The sequence below is a fragment of the Oryctolagus cuniculus genome, chromosome 3 (assembly GCF_964237555.1).
Source record: "Oryctolagus cuniculus chromosome 3, mOryCun1.1, whole genome shotgun sequence".
Lineage (NCBI taxonomy): Eukaryota > Metazoa > Chordata > Mammalia > Lagomorpha > Leporidae > Oryctolagus > Oryctolagus cuniculus.
In genome coordinates this window covers 133,719,663-133,727,410 of record NC_091434.1, presented here as the reverse complement: position 1 = coordinate 133,727,410, position 7,748 = coordinate 133,719,663, and the positions used below count along the sequence as shown (strand labels likewise).

At 38.5% G+C, this 7,748-nt stretch overlaps 1 long non-coding RNA gene across 1 annotated transcript in view; it reads right to left on the bottom strand.

Annotated features, from left to right (window-relative positions):
* Positions 1-440: 440 nt before the first annotated feature.
* The window catches only part of LOC103348704 (uncharacterized), a 202,970-nt gene continuing 195,662 nt past the window's right edge, over positions 441-7,748 (bottom strand). Inside the window, exon 4 of the long non-coding RNA XR_011387354.1 lies at positions 441-2,248. This is a non-coding gene — a long non-coding RNA (uncharacterized lncRNA). The remainder of the gene's footprint in view (positions 2,249-7,748) is intronic.

Here is a 7,748-nt window from a genome sequence, read left to right as displayed (position 1 = left end):
TAACATCTTGGTGATCACTAATATCTTGAGGGGATTCTTTTCCAGGAATTTCAGATTGGGGCAGAAGATAATTACCACATGTATGTAGCCTACAGACTATAGTCCACTTTGCTGTCAAAAGATTTCTCAAGAGGGGCTAGCATTGTGGCATAGCACGTAAAGCTACCACCTGCGATGTTGGGATATCATATAAGCTCCAGTTCTTCCCACCCAGCTCCCTACCAATGGCCTGGGTAAAGCAGTGGAAGATGGCCCAAGTGCTTGGGACCCTGCCACCCATATGGGAGACCTGGCTCTTGGCTTTGGCCTGGGCAAGCCCTGACCATTGCAGCCATTTGGAGAGTGAATCATCAGATGAAAGATCTTTCTCTCAGTCTCTTCCTCTCTCTCTATTACTCTTTCAAAAAATAAATAAATCTTCATAAAAAATTTTCCTAAAGAACATGGCATCACTGGCCAATCAAAGGAAGACCAACAGAACTGTCAACCAATCAGGAACCTGGACACATACTGAATATGTACCACTCATCTCAACTTCAACCTGTAAGAATCTTGATCCTTAATGCCTTGAGGAGCACAGAAAGTAAGCAATGGCTGTCCTGTCCTTGCTCTGTGTGCTGAACAAACTCCTCCTTTCTTCCACTACCCTAGTGTCTGTGAGTGGTTTTCGGTGCATTGGGCAAGCAGACTCAGTTTCAGGGGTTCCATAGCAACTCCTCCATCCAGTTTGGTGGGTGGAATCTTCTATATCACATTGAGACTTCATGAATGGTTTGTTATGAGCAGAGGAGCTGACACTCTGTTTACTATCCACCAAGATGGCCTTAACATTCCCTTCAGCTTGAGTAAATTTTAACCATGCTTCTTCTTGACTCTAGGCCATCCTTTTCTTAGAGGATTTACTTTAGCAGACTTGTAAATTCTTTTTTTTTTTTTTTGCCCCTTTGAGATGTAAATCTTACAAAGCTTCTTGCCAGTTTTATAACTTAGTAATATCTTTCTCTAAGACCTAGAAGCTGTCTCTTTGAAAATAAATCATCAAGGAAGATAGGCCCTTCTCAGCAGTTTCTGTGGGAGTGAGGGAACCCTACTTCCACAGGCACATGCTAACACATGATCTGATCACAAAGGAAAAATTGAAGAACAACTGAATGTGCTGGACACATCTTATTTATCAACCTCACTTGAACATCCTTTAGGACTTTACCACTTGCTCATCCTTGTGCCCAGAAAATCTCTCACCTTCTGCTGCAGCAGAGTTGAATTCAGTTTCACTCCCATATTGCTGTAGCTAAAATAAAATCCTCCTTACTTGCTTTACCTTTTCCAGTACAATTTATGCTTTGACGCTGTGAAAGATGTGGTCTGAAGCAGACAAAAGACATTATCTGAATGACCATTGTTCCAACTAAACTCTAGTGACCAACTGAAGCCTACTTGGATTACATGGCATCAGACAGAGGGTCCTTTGGATTATCTTCAAGAACAAATTCAGGAATGAGTGGGAAAGTAGCAAAGAGCGGTCAGCAAGTGTTCTTTTGAGAAAGTGAAGATACACTACAGACAGAGCAATGCCTACTTAGATTAGAGTGGTTCCATCCCTAAACTGTGTCTAACATTTAGTGAAGGGAAAGGAGCATTCTAATAAGGTAGGGTTTCTCTGTGAATTAGGTAAGGATTTCTTAGGAATCTACCTTTCACTCCCTACATGATCTGATGTTTCCTGTCATGGTGGCTGGTAGGTGTCCTTTAACATGCCAATATATTACAATGAGTATATAATAAGCTATTGATCAATCTAGGTCAGTCTTGGTCCCCTATAATTTGGACAACCAGGTGCAAGCAAGGGTTTATTTATCTTCACAGCAAGAGGAAACATATCCCTAATGTAGGTCATAGATAAAATGCTTGTGGCTCAACGGCTCCCTCTATCTTCATGTTATCTACCCAGCTGTCCAGGCCACCCTTCTGTCAGTAAAAGCTTGTTCAAATAGACCAGCCTTATCTTGCCTCCTTAAAGGAGGGAAAAGGTTGATTAAACTAAAAGCAGGAGGATGAAATTTTCATACTAGTTGTGGGTCTCAGAATGTATTGTGATAGAAGAAAAGGAAACAGTTCTTCTTCCTAAGTAGAGGACCCAGAAAAAAAAAAAATAGAGGGCAGTGGATCACAGGCAATTATTTTACCTGTTGGTGCAAGATATTTCCAGGAGAAAAGAAATCCACAGAAGGTGAATCTGAACTGTTTCCTGCAAGACAAAATAAGAAATCCTTACTTGCCAAGAAATAAACCATCTCTACACAAGACTCGCATCCTCAAAGGTAAACACTATTATACACAACAGCATTTCTAGCAAAAACCATCTTGTTATTACTCATCCCTTTCTACACGTATGATAATATGATTACTGAAATGTGAACAGCAATAACAAAAGGATATTTTGCCTTTTATTCTTTTGTGTTCTTTAGTGGACTATTAATTTACTGAAGCAAAAGAGTAGCACTTGTTTTTGGTAACTGTCTCTGCTCATAAAGTAGTGAATGTATGCAAATACATATAAAATAAGGACAAAAATTGTAAACTTTCCTAAGTCTCCACATCTTAAATTAACCATTATTGTGTAACACCACACAACAAAAAATCTTACTAAAATCATAACTGCTGCTATCCTGTTATGAATGCAAGTTAGAAAAACAGAAATTCAAGAGAAGTATCCTGAAAAATTAAGATTGAATAATTTGATTTCAAGGAAAATGGTATGATTCAAAGAAAAACATGGAGTAATATGTAAATTTTTCAGTACCAGCTGAAGGCAATTTTACTACAACAGTTCAGCTTCTGCCCAATCTTTTCCCTTTCTTCTGATCCTCCTCTCTCCTCCTGATGCATCTGAAATGACATAGCACTAGTCCCACTGCCCAGACACCTGCGCTTTACTCTGAGTTTCTTACTGACTGAAAGCTCTCAAAAGCAAAAGATAAAATATTCAAAATTTATTTTTCGTGTTCTTCAAGGAGACAGTTTCCTCTAGAGGACATCCTTCCTGTGCACCATTAATTCCAATAACTCCGTCATTGCTGACTTCACCCAGTTGTTGATAGATGTTTTATACAAAAATAAACTTCTGTGAGTAAATAATCCTAAACTTTCCAAGAATACACTCCAGAGCACTGACAGGGCTATTACATTGAAGATAAGAATGCAAAAACTTTAAACATAAAACTTGTACATCATATAAGCCATCAATTTTTGCAATTTGAAAATAAATGAACTAAGTTTCACTTATGCTCAATCTATTTCAATGTCCAAAAATATGAAGGGATAGAGAAATTTTCCTTGAACTTTAAAGACTTCAGAAAGATCTGAAGATAGAGGTCAAAAATAAAATGGAAATCTGGACTTGGGTTAATTATAGTTTGAGGGACCATGGCAATATTCCACTCTTTGAAGATGAGGTAACAGTGGAAGTCTAGGTGGTGATTTGTGTTTCCTGTAAAAAAAAAAAAAAAGGAAACAGATATGAAAATGTTGCACTTGTGGTAGGAAAAATTATCCAGTTTGGGGAACTGTAAATAAAAGAAAATGTAAGGTAAGTACGTATACTATCAAAAACATTTTTCAATTAACTTGTTGGCAACTGTAACTAAAGGTTTAAAAATGCATACATACAAATTAGCTGAGCATTTACTTTTTAGCTGCTTACTAAAAGTATCATAGGGCAAGGCTTTTAAACAATAATTCATCACTACAGAATTGGCTGTCAGTGAATACAATAATGTCTTCCAGCAGAACAATGCACTTATTAAACAGTATAATTTGCTGTTTCGTCATGCTTTCTATCCACCTTGGGTTTGAAATGCTAATCATTCATGGGTTGCTGCTGTTGTTTCTAACACTTTTAAAATTCATTGCAAATTATACCAAGATTGTAAACATCTGTGTATGTCTGCATACTTATATATAGAAAATCAATATTGCTATGCTAAAGTGTTCGAAAAAAATTGTTACAACTATCTCCTCCATTCTTCCAATCCATTACTACTTTGATTTGATTTCCCTATACAGGATTCTTTTTTTTTTTTATTTTGTAATCTAAGAAAGTATATGGTCCTGGATTATTTATCCTTCTTTTTGGGAAAATGGTAGTTCACCAAGTCAATTAAAGTTTCTTCTGGATATGTACCTTCCCAAGTGTGAAAAAGTCTTTTCTCAGATGCTAAAGCAAATGAATATTTATCATAATTTAACAAGGTCTTCCACAAGATTCCCTCCTACACACCAATACTCAGCATAAAGAATAAGAGAAAAGGGAAGAGCTCTCTTGTCGGCAATACTCAGTGAACCAACAACACTCCTCAGCCCTTATTTGCTTCTTTTGCAAGTATTGGCAAAATTGTTCATACAAATCTACACAACCTTTGCTATGAGATCAAAACATTGACCGTCTGTTAGTTTTGCCAACTTACAGAAGCGTGAATGAGGACCCTTACATTATACATTACTGTTAAAATCACAGGTTCAAAACAAAGTTTAGGGTCAGTTTTGTAGCATAGTGTGGAAAGCTGCCTGCAGCACTGGCATCCCATGTGGGCACTGATTCGTGTCCCAGCTGCTTCACTTCAGATCCAGCTCCCTGCAAATGTACTGGGAGCGCAGCACATACCTGGGTCCCTGCCACGCATGTGGGAGACCTGGATGAAGCTCCTGGTTTCTGGCTTTGGCCTGGCCCTGTGCTGCTCATTACGGCCATTCAGGGAGTGTAGGAAGCAGATGGAAGATGTCTCCATCTCTCTCTCTCTGTAACTCTGACTTTCAAATCAATAAATAAATCTTTTTCAAAGAAAGAAATGTTAAAAACAAACAGCATGTAAGGTGGGAGATATATGAGGTAGTCTACAAAAAGTCTGTGGAAATGGAATTTAAAAACAAGTTTATTATGCTGCCAAAAATGTAAAATCCATGCATGTGAAAGGTTTTCAAAATTTGATGAAAAAATGCATGTTATGAAAAAAACTATGCATGGATTTAAGAAAAGTTTTTTTTAACAAGAATCAGCTGATCCTTTAATTCCATTTTCAACAAGTTTTCTGAAGTGTTCTCCTAGACCCCTTTTAGTGAAACAGAGCAGAAACAAGATATTATGAAAGTGTCCTGCATGGTGTTGAGGCTATCCTTGAGTACAGATGTATGAAAACCAATCTCCCTCGCGGAGATCTTTCATTTAGGGTTTTTTTTTTTTTTTTCCAGAGTGTCTTGAAATACTCTCATGGGCTTTTCAGCCAGATCCGCATGCCTTAAGGGCTGATTCTGAGGCCAGAGTGCTGTTTAAAGAACGGGTCATCAAAAAAGGAGGTACCTTTCTCTGAAGGGAGGAGAGAACTTCCACTTTGACCATGGCCTTGTCTAAATATGATCAGAGTCGGTGAACTCAGGGGGCTTCCATAGCCTTGGCAGCTCATGACAAGAACCTAGGGTGATTACTGATGCCATAAACAAGAGTGTCAATTTGTTAAGTCAACAGCAGGAGTCACTGTGCACTTACTCCTCAGGTAGGATCTCTGTCCTTAGTGTGCTGTACATTGAGATTTAATGCTATAACTAGTATTCAAACAGTGTTTTTCACTTTGTGTTTCTATGTGGGTGCAAACTGTTGAAATCTTTACTTAATGTATGCTAAACTGATCTTCTGTATATAAAGAGAATCGAAAATGAATCTTGATGCGAATGGAAGGGGAGAGGGAGTGGGAAAGGGGAGGGTTGCAGATGGGAGGGACGTTATTGCGGGGGGAGCCATTGTAATCCATTAGCTGTACTTTGGAAATTTATATTCATTAAATAAAAGTTAAAAAAAAAAAGAAATAGAACATGAAAAAAAAAAAAAAGAAAACCAATCTCCAAATGAAATTAATTAGATGTTGCAAACTTTTTTCCTTGGTTTAAAAGAAAGAGAATGGAGCATTGTATCAAATGACTTCATTTCTCATCCCTGTAATACATGCTATTTTCCTGACTTCAACTATTTACATTCTCTCTATTATTTCCTTATCTGTAAGGATAATATTGCCTACCTTGGATAGGCATACAGTTAGCCTTCACAGATACTTTATTCTAAACTGAAAGAAAAAATGCTATCAATAACTAATTCTACAGCGCAGCTACATTTAAATGTTACAGCCTGGAGAGGCATTTTGGAACAGCAGGTTAAATGACTGTGTGACATGCCCACACCGAATATTTGAGTGCGAGCTTGTGTCCTAACTGCTGCACTTCCAATTAATCAAGATTCCTGCTTATGTGCCCGGGAAGACAGTGGATGGTGGTCCAGGTACTAGGGCCTGACTTCAGATTGGCCCTGTCCCAGCCATTGTAGCCATTTGGGAAGTGAGCCTGTAGATGGAAGATCACTCTCTCTTTTTCTTTCTCTCTGTCACTGTGCCTTTCAAATAGTTAAGTAAAATTATAAAAATGAACCTCATGGCTTCCTGGAAGTTAGGCCAAGTAGCTGTTTCTGTTTGTTGGGTTTATTTGAGATAAATCAAGGTAAGATACATAGTTGCACAGTGTCCTACAAGAGGTATGTTGGATAGCAGATTCAGGGTTTGAACACATGCTTCCTGAAAAACCCACACCTTTGTTTCTTTATTAGATGGCCATACAACACTACTGCTGAGGTTTTGTAAATCATTCCAAATCCAAATTATTTGCCTAATTCTCTATTTTTATTCACAAAAAGTAAGTGCTATATTTTTGTTTTCATGAAGAGCTATCTTCTGAAACACAACCATAGTGACTATTACAGTCTTGCAATAGGCAAATATTCACATATATTCTCAAGAAAGCTCAGACAATTAAAGATATCAAAATGCAATAATTCTGAATAGGATATCAAAAATTCTTTTAGTAAAATGTTCAGGATAGACATTTGGAACAATGGTTAAGTTACTGCTTTAGTTGTCTATACCGCGTGTTTGAAAAATGCCTGGTTGGAGTCCCAGCTACTCAGTTTTCCAGCCAGCTTACTGATAATACCTACTGTGGGAGGCACCAGAAGATAGCCTAAGTAGCTGAGTCCCTACCACCCACATGGGAGCCTGGAATCATTCCAGGATTAGGTTTCTGTCTGGCCCAGCCCTGGCTTTTTCAGGCATCTAGGGAGTGAACAAGCATATAGAAGATCCTGCTCTGTGTCTCCGCCTTGCAAAGAAAACTAAAATGAATAAACTTTAAATAATAACATAAAACACTCTGGGAGTGAATTTTGAAGTGCACAAAGATGTCAGGAAGTGAGGCACAGGGTGACCGGTGTGTACCTTCTTAGGAGGCCCACACACCTTGGACTGGGAATTCTGGGGAGGACACTGTGAACATCACAGGGAGTTGGGTGAGCCTGAAGGGACCCTGTAATGTGCGAAGACACTGACTGTGAGCTCTCCAAGGATGACGTCTGGATTTAAGACTCCACAGCTCATGTTAATTTTCAACAAAGCATTTATTTCTCCTCCCTTTCTCTACAGATTCCTTTTCCAGATACCAGCAGGAAAGCCCAGAAAGGCCAGTATATATACACTGTGTCTATGTTTTTCAGTACTAGTCCCTTAGGACTAGTACTGCAACAGTGCTGGGTGCAGAGGAAACACAAAATTACGTATTTAGTAAATGAATGCCTGGTCTTCAGAGAAATGTTAGGAGCAAGAAGCCCCAGTCAGAAGCAGAACAGATGAAGGACTGAGCAATAATGAGGAGGTGCT